Below are 8,982 nucleotides of genomic sequence, written 5' to 3'. Positions count from 1 at the left end.
AAAAATAAAAAATAAAATAAAAAAGAGTCTACTGATGTGATGAATTGTGGGGAGCCACTCTGAATGACCCATGCCTTCCAGTCCTGAAGCAAGAAGCTGTGACCAATTAACTACATTTTGTGGTGATGTGGGCATTGTCCCAGCTCTAGAAGTATAAGACGTGTCTTCAGATGTAGGTGTCAGCCTGAGGTTGAATTACACTCATCTATCCCTTGTAACCCTGCCCCTTCTGGCCTTTTTTGGATAGAACTTTCTAAAGAACAAGAGTTTCCCCAATAAAAGCCCACTTCTGAATGTGCTTGCTTGCTCTTTCCAGACTCTCGTGACTTTCTCTTGCTCTCCCTTTTGGAGAGCCTGAGGCTGAGAGCGGAGGAGCCCTCCTGAAGCTTGCTCAAAGGTAAAGTGTGTCTGTGTTTTATTTGGTGTCCCTGGAAATTCACACAAGCGACCTTAAGTTCAGCTGCCCACGCAGGTCGGGGGCGGCAATGAATTACATTTTTTGATTTCCATATGTTGAATTAACCTTGCCTTCCTAGCATGAACCCATTTGATTGTGGTGCACTATATTTTTGATATTTTTTTTAAATTTGATTTGCCAGAATTTTATTGAGAACTTTTGCATCTGTGTTCATTAGCGATATTGGTCTGAAGCTGTATTTCTCTGATGTGTCTTTGCCTGGTTTTGGAATCAAGGTGATATTAGCCTCATAGAATGAGTTTGGAAGTGCTCCATTTTTTTTACTATTTAATGAAATAATTTGAAGAGTATGAGCATTAGTTCTTATTTATAGGTCTTGTAGAACTCAGCGGTGTATCCATCTGGTCTTGAGTTTTTCCTGGTTGGTAGGATTCTGACGCCTTCTTTTATTTCCTTGCTTGAAATTAATCTATATAAATTGTGTATATCATCCTGATTCAATTTGTGTGAATCATATAAATCTAGAAATTTGTTGATATCTTCAGTATTCTCTATTTTATTGCAATACAAGTTTTCAAAATAATTTCTGGTTATCTTCTGTATTTCTGTAGTGTCTATTTTGATATTTCCTTTTCATCATGTATGCTAGTCATTTAAGTTTTATCACTCCTTGTTAGCATGGCTAAGGGTTTATCAATTTTATTTATTTATTTGAAGAGCCAACTTTTTGTTTTGTCAATTTTCCCAATTGTTTTAATTTCATTGATTTCAGCTCTGATTTTAATTATTTCCTCTCGTACTGCTTTTAATTGTTGATTTGTTCTTCTTTTTCTAGGGCTTTGAGATGTAATGTTAGGTCATTTTTTGTTGACTTTTTATTCTTTTAATGAATAAACTCCATGCAATGAACTTTCCTCTTAGTACTGCTTCATAGTGTCCCAGAGCTTTTGTTCTCATTTACCTCTAAGAATTTTTTAATCACCTCCTTGATGTCTTTTGCAACTCCATTGTTCATTCAGTAGAATATTATTTAGTCTCCAGGTATTGTAGTAGTTTTTATTTTTTATTTTATCCTTGATCTCTAATTTCAAATTAGAGATCTGGTAGAATGCAGGGTAATATATCTACTTTTTTGTATTTGTTAAGAGTTGATTTGTGGCATAATATATGGTCTACTTTAGAGAAAGTTTCATGTGCTGCTGAGAAGAAAGTGTATTCACTTGTTGAAGAATAAAATATTCTATTTATGTCAATTCAGTCTAAGTTGTTGATTGTATTGAGTTCTATAGTTTCTTGGTTCAATTTTGTTTGGAAGATCTATCCAGTGGTGAAAGAGCCATGTTAAAGTCACCCAGCATTATTGTGTTATGGTCAATTTGACACTTGAACTTGAGAAGAGTTTGTTTGATGAATATAGATGCTCCATTGTTTGGGGCTTATATATTTATAATTGTTCTGTCTTTTGATGAATGGTTCCCTTAAGCAGTATGAAATGTCCTTCTTTATTCCTTTTGATTAACTTTATCTTAAATTTTACTTTATCTGATACAAGAATGGAAACCCCTTCTTGCTTCTGCAGTCCATGTGAATGGTATGATTTTCCCTAACCTTTCACTTTCAATCTGTGGATGTCTTTTTCTATGAGATGAGTCTCTTGGAGGCAGCATATTGTTGGTTTTTTTTTTTTTTTGATCCAATCAGTAAGTTTATGTCTTTTAATTGGTGAGTTTAGGCCATTAACATTCAGAGTTATTATTGAGACATAATTTGTATTCCATCCATTTTTGTTGTTTAACTTGACTTGATTTCTCCTTTGATTAGTTTTTTTCTTTAGTAAAATACCTCCCTCCGTTGATTTTCATTGTTATTTTTCATTTCCTCTTCATGGAATATTATGCTGAGGATGTTCTACAGTGTAGGTTTTTTTTTTTTAGCTGTAAATTATTTTAACTTTTGTTTATCATGGAAGGCTTTTATTTCATCATCAAATCTAAAGCTTAATTTTGCTGGATACAAGATTCTTGGTTGGCATCCATTTTCTTTCAGAGCTTGATATATATTGTTCCAGGATCTTCTAGATTTCAGGGTCTGGGTTGAAAATCTGCACAGAATCTAATTTCTTTTCCCCTATATGTAATCTTCTCTTGTGGCTTTTAAAATTCTCTCCTTATGCTGTAGGCTAGCCATTTTCATTATAATGTGCTTTGGTGTGGATCTGTTATGATTTTGTACATTTGGTAAACTGTAAGCCTCTTGAATTTGGTTTTCCATTTGTTCTTCATGTTTGGAAAATTTTCTAATATTATTTCATTGAAGAGATTGTTCACTCCTTTGGTTTGGAACTCTGTGCTTTCTTCTATCCCAATAACTCTTAAATTTGGTCTTTTGGGGCTGGGGATGTGGCTCAAGTGGTAGCGCGCTCGCCTGGCATACGTGTGGCTCGGATTCGATCCTCAGCACCACATACAAACAAAGATGTTGTGTCCGCTGAAAAAAACTGAAAAATAAATATTAAAAAATTCTCTCTCTCTCTCTCTCTCTCTCTCTCAAAAAAAAAATTTAGTCTTTTTATGCTATCCCACATTTCTTGAATGTTCTTATTGCTTATGGTTTCTTATCATTTTCACTGTGTGGTCTATATTTTTTTCAAGATTATATATTTTGTCTTCATTGTCCAAGGTCCTGTATTCCAAGTGGTCTAACCTATTAGTGATGCTTTCAATTTGGTTTATTGTTTCTTTCATTTCAAGGATTTCTGTTTGGTTTTTCTTTAGAACCTCTAGCTCCCTATTGAAGTAATCTTTTGCTTCCTGTATTTGCTTATGTATCTCTTTGTCAAAATGATTTTTAGCTGCCTATATTTGCTCTCTTATGTCATCCTTTAATCATTTTATCTGCTGTGCTGGCCATGGATTCTAATAATGTGATATCTTGATTTGTTTGGGGCACTTTCTTCCTTTGTTTTTTCATGTTGCTTGTGTGTCTTCCTTTCTAGCTCTGTGGATCCAAGGCATTATCATTATACCCTATAGACTTATAGAGCCCCTGTAGGATTCCAATACCTCTCCTTTGAGGGGAAGGACAATGTTAATAGATCCCAATATAAAAATATTGGGATCTATTTATCTAAAAATAAATAGTTGCTATTAAGATTTTTACAGTTTGGTCACAATGTGCAGAAATGGTGAATTCAATTATTATCTACAATACAATCAGTAGGTTTATAAAAGGATCTACAGTTTCTGATGGTGGACAAAGAACGGGAATGAGGTGTAGGAAGGTATGATGAGGAGGTACTAGATGAGGACATAATGTTATTATATCTTAGGAAGTGTGAAAGAGAAACCTAAAGAAGAAAGTTAGTAGCAGGAGAATAGAGAGGTAGTAATTTTGGGTAGATAAGTAAGAGGGAAGACAGTAGAGTACATAAAACAAACACACATATATATTAAGAAAAATAAAAATGTTAAAATAGTAAAAATTGGAGATAAAAAAGAAAACAGAGAAAAAAAGAATATACAATGCAGCTATAATATACTATTCATTCATCTCAGTCCTAAATATCCTAATTTATGCAAAGCACTTGGTTACATATATTGGCGATGGGAGGGTGGGAGAATAAAGAGGGAGAAGAAAGAAAAAAATCTTGAAGGAAGAAACATGAATTGTTTTGGTTGGAGATCAGTGTCTTTCCGCTTCTCTTCTTCTCCTATAGGTGGGGTTGTCTGTTCTTAGTTGGTATCTCCGCCCTCAGGATGGTGGGGCTTACCAGGGTATGAGGGTTGGTCTTGGGTGCAGGACACTTGGAAGTGTGGTATGGCACCCCTGGTCCTGATGGGAGACCGCACCTCAAGGATCTCCTTTGGGGTCTGCTTCTGTGTTGTGGGCACCTGATCTTATCTCCTCATCTTGCCTGTAGACCTCACAGTTCCTGGCCTCTGCATTAGTCTGTAAAGTGTGTCTCCCTCACTCTCTCCTTTTCTCCTTCCTAATCAGGAACCTTGCTCTCTGGGGGTCTTGTGTGCTGCACTCTGGTGGTTGCACACCTGTCCCAGAGGGCTGTTTTGATTTGAGCAGTTATTCTGGCGAGTTAGCAGCTGCTGGGGATTAGGAGGAATTAGAAAACTATGGGTACCTGGCTATCTGGTGCTCCAAACTGGTCTTTGCCCCGACTAAAGATGATGATAGATGTGACCCAAGATGGAGGCAGCTGCTTTCAGCAATGGGGTGTCAGGTCAGGTGGGGGGAGCTGGGCGATGGCCTTGTGCCATGCGTTCAGAGATGAGCTCTGTAGCATGCAGTGTTGCGGCTCTCAGCTGTGTTCAGAGCCTGAGATGACCCAGGTGCAGGCAAGCTACTGTGAGTAGGGGACTCTGGCAGTGGCTGCCAAAATGATGGTAGATGGAGGTTCACATGAGAGTGGTGGCCGGGGTTTCTGAGTATGGGTAGCCGCTGAGAACCCTGCGTGGGAGCAGCATCTGGAAATTCTGCACCAGTGCTGATGCCAGTGGTCCCTTAAGGCACCTGCGAGACCTGCGTGGATGAGTAGTTGGGAGTCCTTTCCTAAAGCTGAGGCCTGGGGCCCTGTGTGGGCATGGCAGCCCATGACTTCTGTGAGGGAGCAGCTGCTGAGGGGTCCTCTATCATTCTCAGAAAAGCAGTATTCCCACTTGTTGAGACCCAGGTCACAGAGTAACACAGAATTCTGCCTCCCTCTTGGATCCACTCCCCTCCATCTTGGATCCACTCCCCTCCCACCCCAGAATCATCTTTCTATATCTTTATAAAAGTTCATTAACTTTAATATTAAGATATGAAAAAATAGCATAAAAGGAAAATGCAAACCATTTCATTCAGAACTATAAATGCATAAACAGAAAGTGCATGTTAAGATTTCTTCCATATATTAAAGTATGATGTGACAATATATTTTAATATAGTAAATTGCAGCAATATTAAGAACTTGCAAGAATGCAAAAACACATCAGTACTAAGAAGTTTATATATAGTAAATAAAAGTGCTTTCTGTTTGATACAATATGACATGAAATTGGAGATAGAGTGTGGTGAGCCGTTTCTGCGGACCATTACAATATGGCGCTGGCTGCCACTGTGGTCAGTGATAAACAACTCCTTATTAGGGAGAGTTGGCGCATTTTGAGATAACACCCCATGAGAAAGATCCACGTGGCAGCTTTGCATTGGGGCTTAGGATGCTTTATTAAGGCTAGGAGGCACGGGTGGAGGAGGAGAAGCTTGAAGATACATTTTGAATAAAGGCCTGAATAAACTGCTGAAAGAAGAATCCTGTGTTGCGTCTCCTTTGCCGGCCGGGGGTGGCAACAATAGAGTATTGGGAACTGTGCAGGGGGTGCTTTGGGAAGGCTGAGATCCATACATAGTCCTCATCACTTATGCAAAATGTAATTACAGGAACTTCTCATAGGCTGGTCCTATGAGAATACTATTGCAGTGTAGTGTGATTAAAATTCCTCTGAAGACTGTGGCTGGACCTCAGGAAGACTGACAGCCACCTGCTTGGAAATTGCAGGGAACAAAGGAGCATCCCAGGAGATTTCCAAAAGGAGGGGAGACACATGAAGGTCTAGATGTTAAGAAAAAACAGGAAAGGTTGAGCACTTGCCTAGTGTGTGTGAAGCATTGGGTTTGATTCTCAGAACCACATAAAAGTAAATTAAATAAAAGTCCATCAACAACTCAAAAAGATTTTAAAAAGACAAAGACAAAACAGGAAAAATGCACTCCTCACAGACATACCCACAAACCAGGTTTTACAAAGCAAGACTCAAATTAATTATTACTGTGTCTTGTACTAGCAGTGGAGGGTGGTTTGAAATTCAGCTGCTTCCTGGGTGAGATACTCTTTTAAGGAGCTACTGGAAATTGCATTTTTACCCATAGTAATGATGATGCCCAGGAACTCTAGTGAGTCCAGGATGTTTATTAATGTCACCAAATATAATGATAGGTAACAGAAGAAGATGAAAATCAGTCATATTAATAGATGATAAAATATTTGTTAATTTTACATGTAAGACTTTCAGTTAAGAAATATCTCAGTGTACTTGGAAGAAGGAGAATCAGAATATATAGTGGTCACAAAATTTTATGTGAGGATAGAAAGGCAGAGCTGTTAATAATTACACTGGAACCCTCTCAGGCAAAGAAGACAGTCTTACCCCAAGACAGTGTAGTAAGAGAAAGTGAGAGAAATAGGAGAAATAATATAGAAAATGAGAAAAAGTTAAGAAGCAAAATGCATGATATCCAAAGTAAAGGATCACACTGGCTATGGGAAGATGTTCCATAATCTGAGTCTCTTCTGGTGCACAGCGCCCCCAATTGGTATGCCATGGACTTGCTCCAGGACATCTTCTCTCCAGGGCACCTAGCATCTCCTCTACACTACGGAGCCATTTTTTTTCATAGCCACCTATATAAGAGGATATTCCATGGAATTCTAGAAGGACAATTACATGTTCATATTAAGAATTAAGTTATGGGATCAGATAGCTTCCCCCACCCTCTGTCTTAGAAGGAAGAGGCCCTATTCTAATTACAAACTCTCATACCCTGAGGACAAATAAGGACCACAAAAATTAGAGGTGTTTTCATTTCACTGGCCAAGAAGAAACTCCTCCGGGACTGTATGTGGAAGTCAGCTGGAACTGACCCCCAGGCTGTCGGCCCTGCAGCTGCCAGACCAGGCCTGCTCCACCCTTGCTGATTTGCATGTTTCCCCAGAGCCAATTTCTGCTTCTCAGAGTCCTCGTGAAAAGGCTGCTTGGTGAGCCTGGGCAGCAGGAGCCTCAGGCAGGGCCAGACTGAGCATGGGTGACCTGGCTGCACTCATCTGCCTTCTGCTGCTCTGGAGTCCAGGTGAGGAGGGAGCACAGGGGACAGCCTGAGGAATAGCCTCTTCTAATATGAGGGCTCTGTGCGTCAATGGCCCACAGTGCTCTCAGGTTACAGGACCAGGACAGCCAGGTCTGCTGGGGGAAATGGAGTTAAAACAGGAATGCTGTCTCTTTCTTCCCAGGTGCCAGTGGGAGCCCAGGGCTGACACAGTCACCAGACTCCCTGGGTGTGTCTCAAGAACAGAGCACCTCCATCACCTGCACTGCCAATAAGAGCATCAGTGACACTCTCACCTGGTACCAGCAGAGACCAGGCCAGGCTCCCAAGATTGTCATCTATGAAGCTGATAAGTGATAATCTGGCATCCCAGATGGGTTTGCTGGGGTATAGTCTCAGACTAAATTCACTCTCAAAATCAGCAGGGTAGACGCTGAGGTTGCTGCCAGCTCTAACTACCAGCAGAACTCTGCTTTCCCTCCCACATAGTCAACGCCCCATGCACAAACCCTCCTCCCAGGGATGGTACGGGGGGTCACATGGTGTCACCAACTGCCCTCTGCCAGGGGGCATGCTTAGAGGCACTGGGTTTGGTTGAAAGCACTGGCTGGGTTCATGGTAAAGGCCTGAAAGGGACATCAGACTTCTGAAAGCAGGCTGTTCCACTACCACCACCACGAGGGACACTGACCAGCAGCGCACACTCCACAGCCAGTGGCCAGGGACTGAGATTTGGAGATTGCTGGGTGTTGAAACCACACTAAGGGCTCAGGTGTCTGGTGTGACTGGCCTCTAGTAATCCTGTACAGATGTGGCTTTGGAGGTTCTCAGAGCTCAGCTTGCTTCCTGTGTCTGCAGGAGGAGATGGAAACTGACTCTGAGGCTCTGGCTACATAACTCCCACTCATGCCTTCATTTAAAGCCAGATGCAATTAAATCCAGAAAAGCACACGTGTTCCAGTAAGTGAATGTAAAGTGACCAGCTGGGCGAACATGAACTTCCTACACCCCTTAGCCACTGCCCCGTGGGGGATACAGGTGTTCCAGCCCCTCACAGGCCCTCCTGCTCCTCCCACTCACCCACCACCTCCGCTTCCCATCAACATAGGTCAGATCTCCTGGAACTTTCTGTCAGTGGACCTCCTGGACACTGCATTTGGCATCTTGCTCTTTTTAAAAAGTTAATTCATTTATTTGTTTCAATTAGTTATACATGACACTAGAATGTATTTATGCACTTTGCTACATATAGATGGGATATAATTTCTCATTTTTCTGAATGTGCACTTTGTAGAATCATATTGGATGCAGTTATATATATATATAAACATAGCACATTTTCTTTATCCATTTATCTATGGAAGGACACCTAGTTTGGTTCCATAGTTTAGCCATTGTGAATTGAGCTACTATAAACATTGATGTGGCTGCATCACTGCAGTATGCTGATTTTAAGTCCTTTGTATATAAATCGAGGAGTGGGATAGCTGGGTCAAATGGTAGTTCCACTCCAAGTTTTCTGAGGAACCTCCATACTGCTTTCCATAGTGGTTGCACCAGTTTGCAGTCCCATCAGCAATTTATGAGTGAACCTTTCTCCCCACATCCTCGCCAACATTTATTATGGCCTATATTCTTGATGATTGCCATTCTGACAGGAGTGAGATGAAATATTAGAGTAGTTCTGA

This window comes from Ictidomys tridecemlineatus, chromosome 12 (assembly GCF_052094955.1).
Source record: "Ictidomys tridecemlineatus isolate mIctTri1 chromosome 12, mIctTri1.hap1, whole genome shotgun sequence".
In the NCBI taxonomy this organism is placed as follows: Eukaryota; Metazoa; Chordata; class Mammalia; order Rodentia; family Sciuridae; genus Ictidomys; species Ictidomys tridecemlineatus.
Note: the sequence above shows the minus strand (reverse complement) of the source record.